General features: G+C 38.6%; 1 protein-coding gene across 11 annotated transcripts in view; it reads left to right on the forward strand.

The window, feature by feature from the left end:
* Positions 1-26,282, forward strand: part of ERC1 (ELKS/RAB6-interacting/CAST family member 1) — a 176,379-nt gene that overhangs the window by 104,950 nt on the left and 45,147 nt on the right. The window lies entirely within an intron of this gene.

The raw sequence follows: 26,282 nt of genomic DNA on the forward strand, positions 1-26,282 counted from the left end.
AACGCTTGCGTGCCCACAGATATGGCTCCATGTGCCACCTGTGGCACACGTGCCATTGGTTCGCCATCACAGTAATAGTGCTTCCAATCCAGGTTTCAATTTTTTTGTCTTTTGCTTGAGAACCATTGATTGGTTCTGGCATCTTTAGCTACTTCAAGATTTTTAAAGAGAAGTGAGGTACAGATGTTTTAAATACATAAATAAAAATTGCCAGAATTGTTTCCAACTCTTTTATAAAATCTTATAGTAAAACGCTACAAATGCAGAAGATTATGTTACTGATTCCTGATCTTTTTTTTAATAAACACTTTCACAAAAGATATCTAACTACAGTATTATTTTTGTTTGTTTTATGAAGTCTGAAAATTTATGCACAGATCTTCAGGTACCCTTGAGAGAACCTACCAAATGCCAAGCCTGCCTCTGGCTACTACAATGCATGAACAGAATCCGTATTATAAATAAAGATTCTGTATTTCATTACAGCAAATAGATGCTTTTGAAAGTCACTCATAGCAAAGAGCTAGTCTTTCATCTTCCCTGTTTTGTTTTCCTCTGTGCAACAACTGAATGATTACTATGAAACTTTCCTTACATCGCATTTCTTCAATTACTGACAGTTTCCTTCAGAGGCCTTTCAAACGAGATTTTGCACAACATGCAGCAGCTGTGAGATTAGACTAGCTGCACTTACTGTATGCTTCCTTAACTTTTTTTGCAAAAGTTCTTCTGTTTACTTGTAGCCCAATTTAATCAAAAGGAAAAATTGCAAACCATCTTGGACTTTTGGCTGCATTTTTTGAGGAAGGACAACATAAGGCTGTAAATTTAAGGCCACATCAAACCAGTGCATATTTATGTAAGAACACCCACAGCAGTTCCATATCTCCCACGTTCAGCTGTCTTCACTCACAACTAAAATGGTCATCATACTTTAGGACTTCCATAAGTTTTGTGTAATTTTACTAAAGTAGTAGCCAAAAAGTGGAAACCTTTTGGGAAAAGTGTATTTTTGAGGTTTGATGGCTAATAAAACCACCTTTTTTGGAGTTTCAAGATAATCCTATTCCACTGCTGGAATGGGCTGGGAATAGCCCATTAACCCAATTGAAAATCTATGGAACTGACTAAAGAAACTTGTTAATCAGAGGCGACCCAGCAATAAAACCCAGTTAATAGAAGCAATCGTTCAATCTTGGTTTCACGTTATAAAAGCTGCAGAACTAAAAGACTTGGTTTACTCCATGGAAGCTGTTATAGAATAGCAATAGAATGGAATAGGAATAGGAATAGGAATAGGAATAGGAATAGAATAGAATAGAATAGAATAGAATAGAATAGAATAGAATAGAATAGAATAGAATAGAATAGAATAGAATAGAAGTGGCCAAGTGTGTTTAGACACACAAGGAATTTGTCTTGGTGCATATGCTCTCAGTGTACAAAAAAGAAAAGATATATTCATCAAGAATCATAAGGTACAACACTTAATGATAGTCATAGGGTATAAATAAGCAATCAAATCATATTAGGAAACAAATAAAACAATATAAAATTTAAAGATACAAGCAACATGGTTATAATCATAAGTGAGAAGAGATAGGTACTAGGAAGAATGAGAAAAATAATAGTAATACAATTTTATTACAGTCAACAAGGATGCCAGCAACAAGGTTATACAGTCATACAATCATAAATGGGAAGAGATGGGCGATAGGAACGATGAGAAGATTAATAGTAGTGCAGACTTAGTAAATAGTATGACAGTGTTGAGGGAATTATTTGTTTAGCAGAGTGATGGAATTCAGGAAAAATTGTTCTTGTGTCTAGTTGTTCTGGTGTGCAGTGCTCTGTAGTGTCATTTTGAGAGTAGGAGTTGAAACGGTTTATGACCAGGGTGTGAGGGACCTGTAAATATTTTCAGAGCCCTCTTTTTGACTGGTGCAGTACACAGGTCCTCAATGGAAGGCAGGTTGGTAACCATTGTTTTTTCTGCAGTTCTAATGATCCTCTGAAGTCTGTCTGTCTTGTTGGATTGCAGAACCAAACCAGACAGTTATAGAGGTGCAGATGACAGACTCAATAATTCCTATGTAGAATTGTGAGCTTTCTGAGCTGGCCGTATTTGTAAGGCTAAAGGCTTATTCATGCTAAAGGTTACCCAATTAAGTATTAACTGATGTGATAATTTTTATATATCTCATTTTTTCTATGGTGATAATTTTTGTATATCTTGTTTTTTCTCTGTGTTTCACTTTTCTTCTTTATACTGTAACTGCTATTCTAATAGCAAATCCTTCTTAAAAGTTATTGCATTACATTCTTGATTAAATTATCTTTCCATTGATATATAATTTTATGGTACTACTCCAAAACAAGTGGTGTTATTAGCTAGTTTTAGAAAAGGTTTCCACAATTTTGGCCACTACTGTAGGTTTTCTTTTTATTAAAGAAAAACTATCTGTTCCTCAGGGTGTCATTCCCTTTCTCATAAATGTTCATAGCACTTACTAGCATATATAAATTGTTAATTTGCTACATATTTCATTAAGTGTAGACCAGAGATCTCCTACTTTGGAAAGTTTAAGACTTGTGGCTTCGCTGGCTGAGGAATTCTGGGAGTTGAAATCCACAAGTCTTAAAAGTTGCCAACGTTGGGGACCCCTGGTATAGACCGTGTGCTATTTAACAGAATTTTCAAGTAAAATTAATTTACTGTATTAAGGTTCGTCATTATTGATTTAATACAGAATTACAATAAATACTAGCTTTTAGTACTTGCCAATTCTATCCCGGAGATGTAATCTAGTTAAAACTGGAAAGAAAGGCATCTCGAAGTTTATTTTACACATATAGTTTGTTTTGCGTTGTGTTTTTTTTAATGGGCAAAGTTGCAAGAAAAGGGAAAATGGAAAACTACACCATATGCCATATCAAAATTAGCTTGCAATCTGTTTTGAGTCATATATTAAGTGTAGAAAGAATTTTCTAATTAAAAACCATTTTTCCTTAGAATCTTTAAAGATATGGTACAGTAGTTGATACAGATTTTGTAAAAAAGGAAGATTAAACCTCTTTAATAGGAATCCACAGAAATGTTTAATAGAAAAAAAAACAATTTTATAAAGGAAAAAATTATAATTTTATAAATTTTAAAAAGTTAAAACTAATACGTTTGGATATATTTATTTACGACTGTGTGTGCCACATGCAGCCACTAGGACTGGGGTAGAATACAAGGCAAAAAAAGAAATGAGTCCCAATCATCCTGTGGTCAAAAAGCTCATTGAATTAAAACAATCGTTTAGCCAACTGTAACTTCATGGCAGCATACTCCATTGCATGGTAGGAATAAATAATAGATATTGATACATTTTAAAAAGAAGATAAAAACTAATCCAAATTATTACAAAGTTAACTAAAACAAAAATCAAAGAGAAAGCTACAAAAGCAATAAAAATAGAAAAGAAAGAATAAAAGATACAAAGTATCTTCCAAACTTCTTTTCAGCAGTTATAAGTAGTTATAAATGTATCTCTCATTGTATGATTACAACAAAAGACTTGTTTTATTGTAATATATACCGTAATATACTGTAATATATTCATCAGTACTATAATTTTTTTCTGTTTTACGCAAATAGTTCACTGTTTTCAGTCGTCAAATAAACATAGATCTTGTCTTTCCTCTGATCAAAGAAGCCAATTTAGCCTTCTCAGCAAGTTCTACAGTCTTCACCAAACATTCCTCCATTGTGAGAATTGCTGGGTCTTTCTATCTTTGCACATTCAATATATCTGGTTATCATATACAAAAACAAAGAAGTTCAATTTTTTTTACCCAACTGTTTGTCCATCAGTCACAAAACAAAGACCTCTGGTTTTAATTGTATGTTACTCTTTAAAATCCTCTGAATTAGACATATAAAAAGTATTTAATTTTCACAGGAGAATTGACAAACCGAATAAGAAAAATAGAGAAGGCTAAATTGACTTTTTTGATCAGAGAAAAGACAAGATGATGAAGAGAATAGGTGCTAATCAAATGTTATTATTGTTGTTTGAAATAATTTTTTAAATTGCATGCAATCACTTTTATGGTAAGATGCATGCTGATATCTGCTGGCTCAACCAGCAAAATACATGTGTCGTAAATTTATAATGAAAGAAATGCGAAATAATTATGAAACCTTTCATTTCATCTTATTAGCTACATAATAAAATGAGCCTTTAAATAAAAAAATGATTTCTGGAAAAGCTGCAAGATAGTTTTATCTTGACACAATTTTAAAGTACCTTGTATACTTTAATTCTGAAAATAATAATCTTATCTAGGGAATGTCATGGAAATTTTGCATGCAAAAAAAATCATTCGCTCATTCTTTCATTCGAGATTGGAGATCTTGACTGAGAATATTTGTGCTTCCTGTTCTGTACGTTTACATGCCTAAATAAAATTTTCAAAGTGAATATGTGTTCAATGTACTCCTCACCATGTGTCTGCCTTGTCTTCAAAGAGGTGGTCTAAAGGGCTGAGTTAGAATTAAAGGCTGCGGAAAAAGAATAGTTTAACCACTGACTGGCATCTTCACAAACTGCACACAAAATGTGCTAATTTGGAGGTCTTGGCTTTGAAAATGTAGAGCTGGTTTGGGGTATAATTTCATAGCCTTCGTGTCAAATGAGGCATGAAACAAACTGGGGAAAAACGGTAATGGCGCCAATGCAGCTCATTCTGTATTTCTGCCGACAAGTTGTCAATAAGCGGTACAGCTTCAAGAACATTGGGATTAATCAGAACTGCAGTCAAGCAATATTCAACGCCTGTTTGAGCTGCAAGGCAGAATAAACGGCTCAGGGTCAAACTAAAAGTATAATAAAATCCTGTATCTGTATTTAAATCAGCAATATTTGCCCACAAATAAAAGAACCGTGAATCTCCATATATGGCTAATCAAGTAGCTCTGCATATATGGCTTAGATATTTCACAGTATGATAATATTGACCACTATAGTTTACCATTCCTTTGCAACATGGAGTGTGTAAAGTAATACATCATTTGTACAGAAAACTTAGATTTACAATCAGTGTATTTTGAAAACCATTCTTGACTGCTAATTTGTTCTTCCTTGACAGAAAAATCACACTGTCTGATAAACCTATGAGAATACTTACAATAGAAGTTAGCTGCGTAGTGTTATTCTAAAAATGTACACCTGAAACATGCAATCCACTTAAAGAAGAGATTCACAGAATCATTTTTTTTAAAAAAAAATTATAAATCTGCATTTGGGCTATTGCTATCACCACCCTGATCCTAATCCCTCATCACTTAGAGAAAATAATTGTATTTTGAAAAAAATCCCATATATTCTCTTCCAATACAATATGTTCAGAAATAAGATGTGACCATAGCCTATACTTTAAAAACTATTAAACTTAAAATACATCAAAACATTTTAATCAAAGATAAGACAAAAACTAACAGAAGAGTATTATTGGATCTCTTTTTTCCCAGTTCTGAATCAATTGGCATCTGTTTGGAAGGTGGTTATTTGTTTAGTTTGGTCTGTGTTCCTGTGAATCAAAACTTTCCTGCTATTTTTTTTTTTACACAAATATGACCATAACCGTACATGAATGCTCTATGCTAAAGTACTCCCTGTTCTATGGGAATGGTCAATTTAAAGAAGGGTATGGGAAAATTTAAAGTCAGCCTGTTTATTTTCTAATGTAGGGGTCTTCAACCTTGGCAACTTTAAGACTTGTAGACTTCAATTCCCAGAATTCCTCAGCCAGCTTTGCTTCAACTCCCAGAATTCTGGCTGCAGAATTCTGTTCTAATGCATATCATGCAACAAAGTTTCGAGATTTAAAAACTGCAGGAAGTGATTCATCACAGTGCTGTATGCATACAGAACATTATTCTGTTATATCTGGAATTATATGTTGCAGATTCATCAACAGTGTTGTTAAAATATATAAGAACATTATTTGTTTATTTATTAAAATTTATTAAGAGTGACTGGGTGGTGTACAATAATCAATAAAGCAACAAATATAAAAGTACAAAAATCCACATTGAAAAATAAATATTGCAACTAAAAAAAAAATATACAAACCCTAGGCAAATAAACGAAGAATGGCCAACCCAACATTGGAGCCATCAAAGCATGTATTTGGCTCCCAGGAGCCTCAGACCTGATAACATAACCAGATCTTGAGGGGCTTCCGAATAGCAAAAGGCATGGAGCTAATCTAATCTTGGGAGTAGGTCCCATGGCAGAGAAGGCTCCCTGGACTCACCAAATGTAAGTCCCTAATCCATTTACAGTAATCAGTTCAACTATCGCCACCTTTAGAATGAATGTCTTCGGAGCAGAATTGACCACCTAGTTCTGGATCTATTATGCTGCTGGGGTTTGAAAATAAAAATTTCCTACCGTCGAAGAAAACAAAATGTTTTAGGGTGGAGTGATTCATCATGGCATGTAAGCTCTTGGTTTGCTTTGAAGTTGAGCTTTTATTTTAGCCAGTCTTAAAATTATAGCTCTCTGTTTTGAAGAGAGGTACAAAACCAGGGTGGTATTCTAGTATTTTAAGTGACAGAAATGTGGAAATAGATAATGATCTGCAGAATAACTGTGGAGTTGGCTGATCGGTTATAAGTGTTTGCTATGATTTTATCATCTCCATATTTATTGGCAACATGTACTTCATAGGTTTTCAGATATGTCATCTATGGACACTTAAAAGTAATTGAACTATAATGAGTATCAAATATTTTCATTAATCAGTCTTGGTCCCTACAGAAAACATGCTTAAACTTCTTAAGTGGATTATTTAAACTATCAGTTTCTATCATAATCTTTGTTTTATTTCTGCTGAGAATACATACACAGACAGACAGATTTCATATATGCACCAGAGGAAAAACTGGCAAAGGAAGTTTAGGAACAGGCATATACTAGATTAAGAATACTTTCCTTCTCTCTCTCTCTCTCTCTCTCTCTCTCTCTCTCTGTGTGTGTGTGTGTGTGTGTGTGTGTGTGTGTGTGTGTGTGTAAATTGTAAGTATAAGAGAAGCTCTTGGCTTTGGACATCAGAAATTGGATAAAAAAGTTAGAGCAATTCTATCAGAGAAAAGAAAAACGCTAATACAGTTCAAGGAATCTGATTAGAGGCCTTAGTTACAACTGGGTGGAACTGGCAAGCAGGAGGCAGGGTGATGACTCTGTTAGTAACAGTATCACTTTTGAAAAAAAAAACCTCTAATGTGGTTGCTTGCTTCTTGGCAAGAAGCCACTGCCTGTTTTTAATTTCCCTTTTTGCTTAATTTGGTCCTTGAATTTCACATTTTCCTAACTGCCCATCTAGTCTTCTTCACTTCTATAATGTATGTTTAGGAATTTTTTTTTTGTAGCGATGTTTGTTTTGGGGTTGCTGTTGTTGTTTGTTATGGACAGCCATGCTTTACTGCATAGCTCATGGATGGATGGGTGGGTGTGTGTGTGTGTGTGTGTGTGTGTGTGTGTTTATTTCACTTTTCCTAAATAGAATTCCCTACAAAACAACCTGTGAATAGGTTTGGCTAAAAGAGTAGGTTGGCCCAGAATCAACATGTGAGTATCAATCGCTGACGATGGACTTGCATCTTGATCTCCCCAATATTAGCCAGAAGTGATTCTGCTCTTCCTAAATAAAAACTTAGTCTATATTAGAAGGGGAAGAATGATCTGGGCCATCATGATTCTAGTATGCAATACCTTCAGCCCTTTTCTGTTTTAACATTTACATTATTTTCAATCCATCCTCTCCTAAAAGATGAAAGACGTGGGAACTCAGAAACAAAACTTCTTGGTAGCTGCCCTGGCCTTCTGGAAGAAGCTCTCTCTTCCAAGATCAATGCTATCTTTTAGAAAGTTATAAAGTCTTGGCAAACATTTGGGGGATAACTATCTTGGAATTTACATTGCTATTTTAACCTAGAACAAAGTTTCTGATAGGTGGCCCATAAGTAAAACAGTAATGAGTGACCCAAAATAGCCCATTTGGGGTCTCTTTGTTTTTGTTGTGTTCTTGTTCTAAAAGAAGCAATCCTGATATGTTTGTGTGCTTTCCTTCCCCAAGGTGATTGTTTAAATGCTGCGATTGATCATTTTCTGTTCTAAACTAAACAGTTGAATATAGAGCAGGGGTGTCCCACCTTGACAACTTTAAGACTTTTGGACTGGTGAATTCTGGGAGTTGAAGTCCCCAAGTTTTCAAGTTGCCATGGTGGGACACCCCTGGTCTAGAGGGCTAAAGAGTGTCCATCTGTTCCATAAAGTGTTGCTTGAGAAGACAAAACAGCCAGGAATTAGTGGATGGCTTGGTCTTTTGTCTCACCATTGGCAGCTGACAGAAATGCTGATGAGGTGACAATGAAGAAAACATCTGCTCCCCTGCTGGATGGAAGAACATAGACAGTGGCAAACCTTATTATTCTCTTTAATAGAATCTTGTTAAAGAAATAATAAGTATCCTTTCCTAGATGCATATCAGTAATTTAACCTACTATTAACAGATACTTGAGGTAATATATTTATATATGCATAATAATATTTCTACTCTGCTGCATACAATCTGCACACGTCAGCTGGAGTTAATACCAGACAGTCTAAACAAGTAGAGGAAAACAGCAGAAGTGATTTCAGTTTGTGCAATTGTTTATAAAAGACAGATGTGGAAAGTTTAACATTAATTGAGCGCAACCCATGTGATGTGTGAGAGGAAAAAGCATTGCGTTTAGCATTGCTAGTGTATTTGCTTCACTGAAGATCACATTGGTGTTTCCTGTTGAATAGATCTGTATAGCTTCAAAGTCGGATATTTTAAGAGGAATTCTATACATAGACACGTTTGTGTATATTTTACTTCAAAAGGAGGCCACAATGGTTATAGGAAATGGCATTTTTCTTTATAAGAATCTGAAGTCTCATGTTGGGACTGAGAAACGGTGGGTGAGCAAAGACCCTCTACAGAATTTAATATCTGAATAAATTTGAATCTGAAGTTACTTTTTGGTTTTCTTTTGTTTTACCATACTGTCCATCGTGACTCTTTCACATTATTTCTCCATATGGCTGAGCTGAATATGAACCACATAGTACAGTGGTTTTTCAGCCTTGGGCGACGGTGGTGGTGGTGGTTGTTACGTAATACATATACAACATGAAATCACAGCTGCCAGTTCTTCAGCTGCCTTTTATTCGCATGGAGTTTTTCCCAAGAACCTAGGAGATTGAAATGTATCAGCGTAATAGATCCAAGCATTGTGGCATTGACAGATGGAAATGTTGTCGATATGCAGATTTTCGAAGTGCTGGCCAAGGCTTTTTGGTATGGCACCCCATATGTCAATAACCACTTGGGACCACCATAGCCAGTTTATGCCATAAACTTTCAATTTCAATTTTCAGGCCTTGATTCTTTGTGATCTTCTCCATTTCTTTGTCTTCTATTTTACTATCCCATGGTAATGCCACACCAGTTATCCACATTTTCTTCTTTTCAACCACAGACAAAAGTGGTGTATTATGCACCAGGATTGTCTAAGTTTGTATTTGTAATTATTAGTTTCTTGTAGCTGTGACCTAAAGCTTACACCTTAACAGAGCTTCCAAACATCTAGGTTCATTTTCCCATATCCATTTGCTCTTTACAGAATTAAAAAAAATCTGCTTTGCCTTTTTTTTTTTACTGCAGTTGTTAGCATTATATTCACAGTTATATAATATGTGAAAACCAGTGCTTACTTTCGTTTACTAGTTGTTAGTACTGCTTTCATTGAGGAGAGTATCCTTGCCTTGTTCCTGGCATAAAACTGTACAGTGGCACTGTGATACTCAACTGCTTTGAAACCCATCAAATTTGGTACTCAAAATATTTTGATGCGAAAATTTTGTCCTGGTATTCATCGTTTGTTTGATATTCAATGTACAAGCTAAAATGTTAGTTGCCTTGTGACTCATTACATTATTCCCCATGGGAAAATGTTGTTTGGTACTCATAGTTTTTGGTCATCATATCTCCCAGAACCAATTAATGATGAGTACTGAGGAACTACTCTAATTTTATTTATGGCTTTTAAGATGTCATATTTTGTTGGATGGGCATACAGATCAAGTGGCAAGTAGGGATTCACAAATCGCGAGTTCATAAATGGAAGCATATAGTTGACATCCGAAGAAAGCAACTTTCTGCTTTGGATTAATTTTTAAACACAAGGTGGACATTCACCAATATGAATTTTCCTATTATTTTCAGTGCAAGGTAGGCACACAGCATGCCTGTAGACTGGCTTGTGGGGGGGGGGGAGGAAAACTACATATTTAGAAGAAGAATTGGGGAAAACAGATGACTCTTAATTAAAAGAATTTGTCAGCACTCCAGAAGTTTATTTCAAAATTTATTGCCAAGCTTTCAGAGTCCCTTCATATTTTGCTTCCCGTGACATATTTCAAGGAAACCAGAGTGTGCTGTTTTTAAACTTGATTATAGGTTGAATACTGCCAAGTAATTATCTGCCCAGAAATTGCTTTTCTTTCTCTTTTTTTTCCCCTCCTTTTTGCTTTATAAGTATGCATGAGAGGAAATCTTGCTCAGAGTTGCTAGTATAATTAACCATTTCAGGCTGGCCAAGTTTCTACTTAATAAACATTAGATTTCACTTACGTTACCTGCTTGTGGATCTGTAACTGTACATTTCAGTCTGACTTCACAACTTACTAAAATTCTGACCACTTCTTTACTTTTATTGTGAGCAGGTCCTAAATTATGTTTAGATGTATTTTAAAATGTGGTAGGGTTATTAATCTAATAATGTATTAAATGATGTAATTGATTATCAGTGATTAAATTGATATAAATGATGTAATTAATTACAAAAATAAATAATTCAGTGTAGCAACATACTGTTAAATTTCAGCTTTTAACTGAGAATTTAACCGAGGGCCTCTGGTGGCTCAACAGACTAAGCAGTCTGTTATTAACACAGCTGCTTGCAATTACTGCAAGTTCAAGGCCCACCAGGCCCAAGGTTGACTCAGCCTTCCATCCTTTATAAGGTAGGTAAAATGAGGACCCAGATTGTTGGGGGCAATAAAAGTTGACTTTGTATATAATATACAAATGGATGAAGACTATTGCTTAACACAATGTAAGCCACCCTGAGTCTTCGGAGAAGGCGGGATATAAATTCGAATAAAAAAAAAAAATTGAGCTCAGAAAAAAAAAAGAATTCAGTTGACCAATTCAACAAAGTTGTATTGAAGGTAGAGACGCATGATGGAGAACATTTGCAGACTTGCCTGCGGGATGAGGCAAGTTGGCCCTTTAAAAAGGGCTCTGCTACATTGAACCAATGTGTGTCATTGCCGCAAAATGAACAGTGGAGAAGAACAGGAAATAATGAACCCCAGAAGAACAATGGTGCATGACAAAACTGATGGACAGGAGAGCAATGTGTCATAGAAAACAGCGGAACTTGCTGACACAGAGTTAATGAGGGAGTGGTGGTACCTGAGCAGCCTATCCTGAGATGGTGCCCATTTGTTAGTGTAAGTCAAGTACGTTGACAGAGAAGAATCAGGGAGTTGGAAATCAACTGGGAGCCCATGGCACCAACCACTGATTGAGGAGGTCCAGGATTCTAATAGTGAAATCAGAGCAGGCTGAAGACCTAGAAACAGTGAACCAGCTCACAGTAGATGTCAAAAACAGCAGGAATCTCCCAAGCACCACATCCTCTAACTCCCCAGAAAGCCAAGTCATGAGTCTCTCCCAGGACAACAGTTGATTGGTGACTCTAACAAGCAGCAGCAATTTTCTTCCAGAAAGATTCTTGCCACATTCCAAAAGCTGGATGCCCTGTTTATTGGACCATTCTGTGTAATAGTAAGCATCAGTCCTGTGGTCTTTCACATTCAACTGCCAGACACACTGAAAACACATCCAGTTTCCGATCGGTTCCTCCGGGTCCTGGAATTTTCTTTTTGCCCTTTGTGCATAGCTGTGTAAGAACGTTTGGTGCTTGAATATTGGAATGAGCCTTTGATGCCTAAGCTAGCTGACTAGCTACTCTATCAGTTTCTGCACCTGCTAGCAGTTCTAAATGGGAGAGGACATTGTTTGAGGAGAGATGGGGGGGGGCACTTTGCACAAATGAGAGAGGACCTGTTCCCATTGAAGATGTGAGGGAGAATTCTGTGAATTTCTGGCAGAGAAACAGAAGAAACCAACATTCCCTTTTCCTGCTATCCTTAATCAGGAAATAGAGGGAAAGAAGCCTGAAAAAGGAAGTAAAAAATAAGAGGAGGTGCTTCATCTGATTTTTTTTTTTTTAAATTGGAAGTGCAAGAAATGGCGTGATATTCTCCAGCTACCCACAGCCAGAAAGAGAAAGGAAGCACTTGACATTTCCACGTCAGACTCCCTTTCTGACCTGCTTTCCGTTGTTTCTGAGTTTTTGGCTCCTGGTGCCCCCACCACCACCTTGGGGATGATCACTGCTTTTTGACTCCTAAAGTGGTTTATTTGAGCTCCGCCAGACCAGACTTCGGAATTTATGACTAGCATCCCTGGCAGTCTCTCTTCAGATACCCCCTCTCTCTGCTACAGCACAGGGGCAAGGCTTCCCTCTGTTGCAAACATGCTCTTGCCAGATTTACAACCTCTAGTGTATGTGTTATCTCTGTTTATGCTACCTTGTTGAATTGATTTACAGTTAAGCTAATAAAAGTTCTGAAAACTGGTATGCTATTCATTCTTGCCTGTTCACAGCTGGACACACAGGAGGAAGAAGCCCAGAGCTTAACCTGTGCTCTGAAGCATAGATTTCTGATTCTTTTGCACTGCAAAAGGGATCATTTGTTCATCTCGAGGCTTCATTCTTGTCTGCAGTAAAGATGCTAATCTAGCTGAGTTGTGTCTGGGGGTCTTCTGCCAAACCCAGCTGAGACCTGAATTAAGTGTCTGATTTATTACCAAAACTGGGTGCGAAGCCTGAGATGAAAAGGCTCTGGGTTTGTATTGATTCAGAAAGTACAAATCAGATAATATTCACTGAACTATTTTTTTCTCATTATTTAAAATATGGTTCCTCCTCTTTTTTTGCCACACAATCATGATCTACTATTTTGATCTAATAAACAGTTCTCTAATTACTTGCTATCGAGGTTTTTCTGTTTTGTTTCCTGTACCTCAAAACTTTCGATTGGATCCCTTCCGCATATTAAGGGGTGGTGGTGGGTGTAATGGTGTCCACGTTTTCCAATGCCCCTTGCATTTATTCTGCATTTTACTTTTAGAGAATTCTATAGCAGGGGTCTCCAACCTTGACAACTTTTAAGACTTGTGGACTTCAACTCCCAGCTTTGCTGGCTGAGGTATTCTGGGAGTTGAAGTCCACAAGTCTTAAAGTTGCCAAGGTTGGAGACCCCTGTTCTATAGCTTCTCTCTTCCCAGTCAGCAAAAAAACCTCTCTTGCCAACAAAAATGATTTTTTTCACTAATTTAGAAGGGGCAATACGAAATGGAAGCATTGTTATATTAACTGAAATGATATAGCTTATTTCCAGGTGTAAGGACTTCATTCAAATATGGTCTCTCTGATTATGTGTGTCTGATATTCTGATGCCCTAACATGTGCACTGATAACATACCACAATTACTGATCTTTTGAGAACATCAGTAACAACAACAGAAATAGTTAAAGGTAGAAGGGAAGAAGGCAACAGAGCCCTTACAAGTCACTCTCCAAGAATGTCAGCTGCAGCATAATATATTGGACCTGGAGCTCCAAGCTCTCCTCCCCATTGATTTTCATACAACTGAAGTATGTAGTATGTAGGTAGGTAGGATAGATAGATAGGCAGGCAGGCAGGCAGGCAGGCAGGCACACACACACACACACACACACACACACGATGGATCGACTTAACCATAATGGAGCCCAGTATTTTGGTCATAAATTATTGTGATCATAAGTCAAGGCATCATGTGACTGACTCAATTTTAAATTCATTTTACAATGGTCATAAAGTGAATCACACGGTTATTAAGCAAATCCATCATATCCAATGGATGGGTTTTGCCATTTTCTACTGGAAAGTGATGAAAACCCCCATCATAAATCATTGTCATGTGATCATGGGTCACTACAGTGTTTCTAAATAAAACTTTGGTTTCACTTGGTACACTGTACACTGAGTTTGTGAGTTTCTGGCTCATTTATTTTAGACATCAGAAGCTGTAAAAGTTGTTAATTTGATTTTTCATGTAACCAAATTGATAAATGAGAGTGGCTGATGTTAGGTAATAAAGAAGTGATTTAGTTGAATAGTAAGGACAGAGAGCAGAGTATCGCTTGCAAAGTGAGATATGCTTCATCTTTTTCTAGCAATATTTGAATAGTTCCCACAAACTGCTCTTAACGTAGTAGAGTTGCAAAGATAGAAAGAAATTATCAAAAAGTGAAACAATTGTCTTCAGTTTTCCAAGTTTAACCCAGTGAAATTATAGAATAAATGGGAAGCATGGAAAACACAGACAAAAGGAATAGAGACACATTAATCTTTCATTAATGACGGTATGAGATGATGGTAATATGACTCTTATTTTTTTAGCTCTAACAAAAGGCAGAGTAATCATTATTACTCTGCAGAATTTCAGAATATGTAATGGCATTTTATTTTCCACCTTATTTTCCAGAATTGAGGTTTTTTCCTGCAGCCACGGTCAGCCATTCAAAATCCAGAGCTCTTCAATGTTTGCCAGCAATTGCAATATTTTAAATTTGATGACATAGCTGCAAAATTGATTCAGATCTATTGTGTTTGTAATCTAGCAGTCCTTCCTACTTGTTCCAACCCAGTGAAACCTTGGAAAGAATTTACAGTATGCAAAGGGACTCCAGTAGCAAGATAACTCGCTTGAAAGCAGAACACAACTAAATGTGGTGTGCAAGGAGAAGCCAGCAAAAGCAATACAGAGTTCAAAAATAGGTTGGATCAAACCAGGAGCTGTCAAAAAATAAAATGGAGGGGGAGAATCATAGTGCATTGCTATGGGAGAAATAGTTGGGCAACGGCTCAGAATATTGCTGGCTGTTCCATTCAAAGCTCTACTCCATCATTGTCATTTACAAATCTACACATAATTCAGAACTCTAAATTGGGGGGATTTAATAACCTCAAACAAATATAACAGATTTTGAAGTCAATTTTCCCCTTCCTCTATGTTACACAAATGAAAAAAAAAATTATGATCAGTTGATTTTTTGGCTTCTAGTTATTTTTATTAGCAAGTTAATCCAGATGAGCACTTTTAATATGATTCCTATTCATTTCAAGTAGCTTTTTAAAAAAAAAAAATTACAGAAATTTGAGTTCTAAACTCTCCATAAAATGTCTTCTTCAAGTACAATGTGACTTTATGGATATGTCCATGTAATTTTATAGCAACTATACAAAAGTGGTTTGTAATTGCCTTCATGGGGGGGGGGGTGTTGGGTTGTTGTTTTTTCTTACTTCCCAACCTAGCCTATAACCCCAAAAGTCCCTGGAGGGGTCTCATTCAAGAGGCCCAACCTGTATGGCTTCCAAGCCAAGACAAGGTCAGCCACTTGCTGAGAGAAATATTTATAGGTAGCCCATAAAATGGTTCTCAACTTCCTTCATTTATAAGGAGTGACCTATTAAAGTTAGAGATAGAATTTACAGACAGTCTTGATCTGATAAGTATACAATCTGAAAATCATACCTGCTGTTTTTAAAATACCCTTTAAGGTTCCTATTAATCATACTTGTCAGGTGGGAAAATGTGGATAAAATCTTATTTAAAGCTTATATTAAGGAGCTGTCCTATTGATATTTCTAACGTTCAGTAAACATCTTCAGAGATTTAAGAGTTTGAAAGATGGACTCATATTTAATCATTGTGAACACTTAAGTGAGATTTTATATCTAGTCCATGAAATGGTGGGAAAGAGAATACTGTCGTAAGAAAACTAGTAGTACATGTAGTCCTCAATTTACAACCAACTGAGCTCAAAATTTCTGTTCCTGAACGAGACAGTTGTTCATTGAATTTTGCCCCATTTTATGACCTTTCTTGCCACCATTGTTAAATGATTCACTACAGTTGTTAAGTTAGCAACACGTTTGTTAAGTGAATCTGGCTTCGCCCTTGACTTTGCTTGTCAGAAGGTCATAAAAGGTGATCCCAGGACTCTGTAGCTGTCATAAATATGAATCAGTTACCAAGTGTCTGAATTTTGATCACGTGACCATGGGGATGCTGCAACAGTTGTGTGAAAAACAGTCATAAGTCGCTTTTTTCAGTGCCGTTTCAACTTCGAACGGTCACTAAACGAACTGCTGTTTAGGACTACCTGTATTTTGAATTATTTCAGCCCATACTGTTTTGAGATTTTGTTTATAATCTCATTTATTCTGTCCAACCAAACAGAAATGTTGGGAAGAAATTAAACAAAGCAACTCTTATCTGCCTATCCATTAGCAGGCTAACTCTTCAAAAACAGAACAAAGTAGTATCAAATATAGTGTGATGGGAGAAATCAACAAAATTTTGCTTGAAAATGTGCTGCGACTGTTTGAGAAGATAGATAAAAAAAATTCCTTTCCTATAGCAAAGTGTCAGGAAGGTTGCTGACTCATCCATTCTAAGCCCTCCTTGTTCAGGTGACCTAAAGCAGAACTTTTTTTTAAGGGACTGGAAAGAATTGTAGAAGATACACTCTGCACAGTTTTTCTGACTGTTTAATAAAAAAAAGTCATCAGTTCTGTTTTGTTTGTTTCCTGCTGGAATATTGTCGTATATTAAAGCCAGGTAGATGTTTTCAGTGTAATGCTACTATAGTTTTTGCTTTGTCGTTTATTAATTACTCTTTTGTTACAGTCACTTTTATTAAATTTGGATTTTTCCAGATTAAACTGAGATAAACCCTCCCTTAAAACAAAGGAGGAGAAATAGAAGGAAATTAATTTTTCAAGGCAAGATGATTATGCATAGTAGAGAAGTATAAAGAAGTATAGAGTGGTATATAAGTAAGTTCTATTGCTATTTCTTCAAACAAAATCTAAATAGAATTTTAACAGATAGATAGGCCTACTAAACAAATGACGTTTTGGTCACAGTCATGCTTAGAAATGAATGGATATTGTAAGGTAAATCAAAGCATTGCCTGAGAAATAGAAACCTGAGGATTACTAATTAAAGTGAAGCATTTGTTATGAAAAGAGATTAAATATTCCAGCACGTTTTACAATGGGAATTAGGAAACTATAGTGAAGTATAGTTTCTTACTTGTCCATTGTCATTTCTCAACTTGCAGCACTCAGATTTTTTTTTTTTTTTAAAAAAAAGTCCCCTGAGTGCTAACAGAAATTTTAAGAGATTTGTTGCTATAGAGTGACATGGGGACATGGCGGATATATCTCTTGCTATGACCTCATGCCCCCCATTTCCTTCCATAGCATGAAGCTTTTTAAAAACCTCTAATTTGCTTGGGCATAACATAAGGAAGGAAGGAATAAACTTTTTTCCTGTAATTGGGAGTTAAAAGTATGGAGTATTTGTATGTCTAACTCCCAATTACCAGAAAAGCTTTGATGTGTAAGCTATTTTTAAAGTAAATAGCCACAACACCTTATAGCTTTACTGTACAGTTAGTGCTGGGGGCTAAGATAGAATGTCTGGTTGTAACTTCCCATGGGTGTTTTTCAGACAAATTTAACAGCACCTTTGCTAGAACCATTTCGTTTGAATGAACTTTTACCTCCAAAACAAATGAGAGTTGGTCTTGTATGTGCCATATTTGGACTTAACTGTTTTATATATGCCTCTCAGATATTTTATAGTTCAAAAGCAAAACAAAAGTTTCCAACATATGTTAAGGTGGGCTTGTAATGGTGGAAGAAGAGGTAGAAAGTCCCTTACCCTGGACAACATAAGTATCTTTGTACTTTAAATATCCTCTAGAGAGGTCTAGGTTTCCAGGGCTAACTAGCATTTTCTTCTTTTAAACTTCTCCCTTTTTGTCTTACTGCAATCCAACACAGCACTTCATGTTGCTCAAAATTTGAGAATGGATTTAAGAACCTGTTACTTATTTGAGATGCATAGGTACAAGGTGATGCTTGCGTTCAGAAAATGGGTGTTGAAGACACTGATGAATTGAAGGCTACACTATGGCTAACAGTTACTAATTCCTGGTTATATCAGTTTCCTATGAATTGCTCATTTATACCTTTCCAAATTCCGGTCTAATTAAAATAAGGTATCCTTTTTAAAAAAAGGAAGAAGAGTCTTATATAAATATAACAGTTTGTGTTTAATGTAGTTCATACCTGAATGTGACAAAGCCTTGTTAAGAATGATTGAAGTGAAGCATAATAGTTGCATTCTGCTAACAGATAATAAAAAAATGTAATTGCCATTATGTCTAGATTGTACTTTTGATCATGACATCAACTTTCCCCCTGTTCTTTTTTAAACCATTTCTGTCTTTCAGTGACGTCTTGTGTACTAAGATATTAAAGGTCCTTCGTTGTATCCATTAAAAGATCCTCATGCTTTTTTAAATAGTGACTACAACCAGTGCTGCTTTGGGGTCACTAGTATGGCATAAAATCGTTAAGTTTCTGAATATCAGAAATATTTTGCTGTTACAGAAAAGTTCATGAGGGGGAAAAACTCAGCTGTGTGCTAAAAGGGATTTCTTTGTTTTGACAGTTACATATTTCGTGAGCAGCAAGATCAGTGATTCTGTTTGGTATGTTGTTTGCTCATGTGTTAACTTCTTCACGCTTCCCATATCAGGAACCCAGACATTATTTGTAACAATTCCTTCCTGTTGCTTTCTTGTTCTGCTAGAACAGGCAAGATCTTTCCGCCCTCAAAGGTAGTGTTAGTATCTCTCTGGGGTACTTTAACTAAATAAAAGTTCAGTGTCCACAGGCCATCAGTCTTACTCTGTCCCTCATTCACCCTTCCCATCACCTGCCCACCTTCAAACTAATCAACCCAACTCTGGAGGCTTTGAAATGTTTAGTAAGAAAACAATTCTGTTTTGACAGACAGCAATTACAGCAGCTGGCTGAAGGCAAATTTTACAGCTCTTTAGGGGATCCCCGTATGAATAGTAACTGAAGTTGATGTACTTTTATACAAACAGGCTTTGAGGGGGGGGGGAACCACTCCTTGGTTCCAATCGAACAGTGTCTCTCAATGGTTGCCTATAGACTTTGGGAGAAGAACTATCACAGAGTAATTTCAGACTGCCTCTGTAATAAAGTCTATGATATGAGGCACCCTACCCTCCACCAAGTAGCTGCCCCTCTCAGTTGAACCAAATTTATTTCTATAAGTACGTTCTTGATTTCCCAAGCTAAAAATGTAACTCAGGTTTTGTACACAACAGCTGTCATTAATCTTTATTGTTGCAACAACTTGTTTGCTCAGGTGACCCGTCGGTTCCAGCATTTACCATCCATTTGTTCTCCACAATTATTGGAAGAAACTGTTAGCCGTAACACCTAAAACAATCCCAATGTGCAAAAGCAGTGCAACGAGCCACCAAACACCAGGAATAATCACTCTTGAGCTTGCTGGTTGTGTAAATACTAGCTCATCCCTCTCTCACATACAGGCTGACAGAAAATATGGCACTTGTAATTTAAACTTCTGGGTCTGTTTTTATTTTAGTTCTGTTTCTTGAAATTGCTTCTGGAAAAGTCAGTGATTAAAATTTTCCCTCTTCGTCTAAAAAAAAAAATCTTTCTTGTCATGGTGTTCATAGACTCTTAATCTTTATTGATCCCCAGAATTTAATTCTTATTTCAAGAATATGTTACTCTGTTTCTCAGTTAACCTCTTAACCTGTGTCCAGGAAAAAAATATATCAGCATGATCTCTGTTAAAGCATGCATCATTCTCCTGTGAAGTTGCAGGAAAAAGAAAAAAATCTGTTGGTCCTTTGAGAATTCTTCTGCAATCAGATGAAAAAGCAATTATCTTTCTAAGAAACACTGGCACCACGTGAAATGTATTAAGATTGATCCCTTAGAGTCCTTGTAATAAAGTTTGGCTGCCATGCTACAACAAACTTAATGTGTTCTTGTTGTTGCTGTATACTGTTTCTTTTTGGTATATTGAGAAAATTTATTCAATCTTTGATGCTAATTTCCAAAGAGCTATAAATATGTATATACTGTGGTTTCCTGGAAACATTTTAACATAACATAACAACAGAGTTGGAAGGGACCTTGGAGGCCTTCTAGTCCAACCCCGTGCCCAGGCAGGAAACCCCACACCATCTCAGTCAGATGGTTATCCAACATTTCTTAAAAATTTCCAGTGTTGGAGCATTCACAACTTCTGCAGGCAAGTCGTTCCACTTATTAATTGTTCTAAATGTCAGGAAATTTCTCCTTAGTTCTAAGTTGCTTCTTTCTTTGATCAGTTTCCACCCATTGCTTCTTGTTCTACCCTCAGGTGCTTTGGAGAACAGCCCGACTCCCTCTTCTTTGTGGCAACCCCTGAGATATTGGAACACAGCTATCATGTCTCCCCTAGTCCTTCTTTTTATTAAACTAGACATACCCAGTTCCTGCAACCGTTCTTGTTTTGTTTTGTTTTGTTTTAGGATTTTAGTAAATGAGCACAACCCAAACTAATGGAAGGCTGAAATAAATACGTTTTAAACATAATGATGCATTTAAATGATCCTAGTCCCTAATAATGGGTTTCATTTTTCAGTATTGATATCTAGGAATGCATCAGTCCTGGCTATAAGAACCTCGTAATAGAATTTGGGCTGCAAGGAAGGTTTTGGGGTGTAGTATTAATATCTTCTACTTTCTAATCCCATTTTGATCAGCAGTTACAACAATTTACCACATTCTGAGATCTTGACAACTTTATAAGCAAACCATTTAAATGTTTTAACATAGCTTATAGGAATCACATATATATTAAGAGAAATGAAAAGCTTTCTAATAAATTGTCACATTTACTTACATATTGTATATAAATGTAGCCCTCTTTATTGCATACATACATGACACATGCACAGAGAGAGGGACAGGGTTGGAGTGACTGATTTATAACCTTTATGTAAGAATAGTGAAGTACGTCCTTATGAAAATACATTTTTGTTCTGCACAGCAGTCAAGAGCTTGTCTTAAGTGTAAGAATATTCTGTTGTATTGATTTAACAGTTTTAAAGCAAAGTTTTAAAAAGTCAAGTTATTAGTAGTCAAAGTAGTTTTTTTGTGTCACAAATTTTCTGTACTGTCTTGATAATAGATCCAACATATAGGTGTTCTTAATTTAGTATTAAATGTTTGCCAGTCTACTTGCTGGTTATATAGAGTATTTTAAAAGTTAGCAACTGTAGGATGGGAACACCAGCAACAAGTTGCACCAGTGTGGTTCAGACCTATTATTTCACTTAAATAATTGCAAGGCTGTCCAGGTGTCCTAATGTTAAAGCTGTTAGCTCAGACAGGAAATTGTATCTTGTTCTGAGGTTTATTTTGTAATAAAATCCATAGACCTGAGGAATGGAGCTGCCGGGCCATAAATCATTTTATGAGTGGACTGTTCTGACCTCAGGCCATTGAATTTTTTTTCACGTCATTGCACTGTGGGAATAATAGAAATGTAACCAACACATGGTCTTGACCCTTGATGTATCTTTAAGTAAGAGACCAGTCTATAAAGTCATATCTGAGATGACTTTGTAGTATTGGTTACACATTTGAAGGGACTCCCTCAGAGGCTCTACCGGGAGTTTAGACTTCATCAGTATCTAGATAGTTTTTCCAGAAATGTGGGGGTGATTCTTAAATAGTTTTTTTTTAAAAAATCTTTAAATAATTAAATAGAATTAAATAATTCATGTCTAAGATTTCATATAATTCCAGCCATTTTCATTATAAATGAAAAATAATTAGCTGGGTACCTGTAACTACTATTGCCTCTTCTGACAAACGTCAATTATAATTTTTAGTAAATATTCAGACAGTGAAATAGATCTGCAATACGGCAATCGTTTGACATTTTTAAAAAGTTATTGAAAATGTTTAAAATCTGGAACATGCAAAATTGTTGCTGTTGTTTTTAAACGTTTAAGTGGTTTGTGCCGCTTGTGTATGTGTTTGTGTATGTGAACCTAGAGCTCAGGATCATAATATCTGGGGTTCTGAAAGGTAGATTCAAGAAACATGCAGACCATGGTTTTTCCAGCTGTATAGGCATTACGGAGACCTGGTTGGGCACAGAAGGGGGTGTGCCCCTCGTGGAGATGTGCCCGCCGGGTTTCCGTGCATTCCATCAACCGAGGGCCCAGGGTAGGGGTGGTGGGGTGGCGGTTGTGATTAGAGAGAGTCTAGAGCCGAGGGAGACCACTGTGCCTCAGATTGCCGGGTGCGAATCCCTCTTTGTGAGATGGGGTCATAGGTGTCAGATGGGTTTGCTGATCGCGTACCTGGCTCCTTGCTACGTGACAGCTGCCCTGCCCGAGCTCCTGGAGGTGCTGGCCGGGGTGGCAGTTGAGACCCCCAGACTTTTAGTCATGGGGGACTTTAACTTGCCATCTTCCGGCCCGTCATCGACAGCGGCTCGGGAGTTCACGGCTTCCATGACGGCCTTGGACCTGACCCAGGTAATTGATGGCCCTACTCACATTGGGGGTGGCACTCTGGACCTGATTTTTCTCTCTGGTCAGTGGTTGAGAGATCTGGACTTAAAGGAAATAGTCACTGAACCTTTGTCATGGTCAGATCACTCTTCTTCGCCTGGACTTTCTGACCGCCATTCACCACCGCAGGGAGACGGAGCCGATCGTTGGTTCCGTCCCAGGCGCCTGATGGACCCGGATGGGTTCCGGACGGAGCTTGGGCCATTTCCTGAGGGTCTGGCTCACAGCTCGGCCGAGGAACTTGTTGCGGCCTGGGAACGGGCCGCGGCGGGGGCCTTAGACCGAGTCGTGCCTTTGCGGCCTCTGACCCGGCGCAGGGCCCAACCGGCTCCTTGGTTCTCCGAGGAGCTGAGGGGGATGAAGCGCCGGAGAAGACGCCTAGAGAGTTCCTGGAGGTCTAGCCATTCCGAAGGTGATCGGACACTAGTGAAGTCCTATACTAGGGCTTACCTAGTGGCATTGAGGAAGCGGCGTAGCTACGCCTCCTCCCTCATTGCATCGGCAGATAACCGCCCGCCGCCTGTTTGGTGACTCGCCTCCTTCATCAGGGGAGCGGGATGACCCGTTGCAGGGACGGGCTGAGGAGTTTAACGGTTATCTATACGATAAAATCGTTCAGCTTCGGGATGGTCTGGACCAAGATTGCGGTGATTCGGGTGAGACGCTCGAGGGTGGTCTTGGCGACATTATTTGGGATGAGTTTGACCCTGTGGCTCCCGAGGACATGGACAGGTTGCTGGGTAGGTTGAATGCCACCACGTGTTTACTGGACCCGTGCCCTCCTGGCTGGTGCTGGCCACCGGGAGGTGACACGAGGCTGGCTCCAGGCGATTACGATCGCTTCTTTGGTGGAGGGTGTCTTCCGGCCGCCTTGAAAGAGGCGGTGGTGAGGCCCTCCTTAAGAAGCCTTCCTGACCCGCTGTTTTAGGTAATTATCGTCGGTCTCCAACCTTCGCTGCGGCGAAGGTTGTAGAGAGTATGGTGGCATATCAGCTTCCCTTGCACCTGGATGAAACTGTCTATCTAGACCTGCTCCAGTCCGGTTTCCGACCCGGTTACAGCACGGAGACGGCTTTGGTCGCTGGTAGATGATCTCTGGAGGGCCAGGGATAGGGGTTGTTCCTCTGCCCTGGTCCTATTAGACCTCTCAGCGGCTTTCGATACCATCGACCATGGTATCCTGCTGCGCCGGTTGGGGGATTGGGAGTGGAGGCACCGCCATCGGTGGTTCTCCTCCTATCTCTCCGACCGTCGCAGTCGGTGTTGACAGGGGGCAGAGGTCGCCCCGAGGCGCCTCACTTGTGGGGTGCCGCAGGGGTCGATTCTCTCGCCTTCTGTTTAACATCTACATGAAACCGCTGGGTGAGATCATCAGTGGTTTCGTGTGAAGTATCAGCTGTATGCGGATGATACTCAGCTGTACTTTTCTACACCGAACCACCCCAACGGTTATCAAGTGCTGTCCCGGTGTCTGGAGGCCGACGGGTCTGGATGGGGAGAAACAGGCTCAAGCTCAATCCCGCCAAGACAGAGTGGCTGTGGATGCCGGCATCCCGGTACAGTCAGCTAAATCCGCGGCTGAACATCGGTGGCGAGTCATTGGCCCGATGGAGAGGGTCCGCAACTTAGGCGCCTCCTGGATGAACGGCTGTCTCTAGAAGAGCATTTGACGGCCGCTCCAGGAGAACGTTCTACCAGGTTCGCCTGGTACGCCAGTTGCGCCTTTCTGGACCGGGATGCCCTATCCACGGTTACTCACGCACTCGTGACGTCTCGCCTGGATTACTGCAATGCTCTACATGGGGCTCCCTTGAGGGGCATCCGGAGGCTACAGTTAGTCCAGAATGCAGCTGCGCTGGTGATAGATGGAGCCCTCGTGGCTCCCATATGACACCTATCCTGCGCAGACTGCACTGGCTTCCTGTGGCCTTCCGGGTGCGCTTCAAGGTTTTGGTGACCACCTTTAAAGCGCTCCATGGCATTGGGCCGGGTTATTTACGGGACCGCCTACTGCGACCGAATACCTCCCACCGTCCCGTGCGCTCTCACAGAGAGGGTCTCCTCAGGGTGCCGTCAGCGAGGCAATGTCGTCTGGCGACGCCCAGGGGAAGGGCCTTCTCTGTGGGGGCTCCCACCCTCTGGAACGATCTACCCCCCGGACTTCGTCAGCTTTCGGACCTTCGGACCTTCCGCCGCGGGCTTAAAACATACTTATTTAATTGTGCAGGACTGAGCTAGATTTTAAATTTTGGGTTTTAAATCGGGTTTTATTTCTATTTTTAATTGGACGGGCTTTAGAATAAGTTTTTTAAATGTTTTATTGTATTTATATTCTATTTATCTGTTTTTAGTGCCTGTAAACCGCCCTGAGTCCCTTGGGAGATAGGGCGGTATATAAATACGATTAAATAAATAAATAAATAAATAAATATTTTAAATGTGAGCAATATTTAAAGGATTCTTAAAACATTATGCATATATTATTTGCTTAATTTAGCTGTTAGGCAACTAACCAGAGGTGGATTCTACTTACCTCTGCTACCAGTTCACAATGGAAGCACGCACACGCGCTTCTGCGCATGCGCAGATTGTTCATGATGACGTCCAGGTGGGTGGGCAGAGCCTCCCACCATTATTACTACCAGTTTGCAAGAACCAGACTGACCAGGAAGCAGCCCACCACTGCAACTAACTAACAAATTAAAAAACCTCTAAAAGCAGAAATAGAGCTGGAGACATTTCCTAAGGAAATCAGTCCCTTAGAAGTTACTTAGAAGGTCGTATCCCAGGTACCCAGCATTTGCCCCTCTAAAATGGGTGAAAACATGAGCATGGAAAAGCACGTCTTCTGGCCTATTTCATGGAGATGTGATGGAAGGAAAAAAGAAATTTTTGGAATATATATAGAAATGTTCTGAATTCTAGAAACAATCATTTCCATGGATCTCCCCCCCCCCTGCAGATTTCATATCAATAATCAACATAAAGTTGTCCAGAAGGTGATTTTGCAGAATCCAATCTGGGTCAGTTACCGGGACCAGAGGTTTGGTCTTCAGAGCTTTTGGACTTGTGTAACACATTGTGGTGAGAGAGAAATTCCCTGAGGATGGGCTCAAGCATGACTCCGAAAACTCAGAAGACTAAACCTCTGGTCCCAGTGACCGACCCAGATTGGATCCTGCAACATTATCCTGGGATATGCATATTTGCCTTTATTCATGAGAAGGTGATTAAAAATAAAGTAATACAGGCTGCCTCCATTTTCACATTGCCAATTCCTCTTGAACAGAATAACAAATCTAGAACCTACGTTGCTGCATGGGTAGGCTCAGATACAACTTGAGAAGTACCCACAGTTGAATATTAATCTCTGAGCTGCTTGCAGTAGGACCACGCAAGCAACCTGTGTTATAAGGTACTGCTTTAAAGCTGTGATGACTAAACTGATGAAGTAGAAAGTTTCCATGCATTTGCTGCTATCTCGTACACTAATCTTTACCATATTCAGTGGTTGCAC

The sequence above is a fragment of the Ahaetulla prasina genome, chromosome 7 (genome assembly GCF_028640845.1).
Source record: "Ahaetulla prasina isolate Xishuangbanna chromosome 7, ASM2864084v1, whole genome shotgun sequence".
NCBI lineage: Eukaryota > Metazoa > Chordata > Lepidosauria > Squamata > Colubridae > Ahaetulla > Ahaetulla prasina.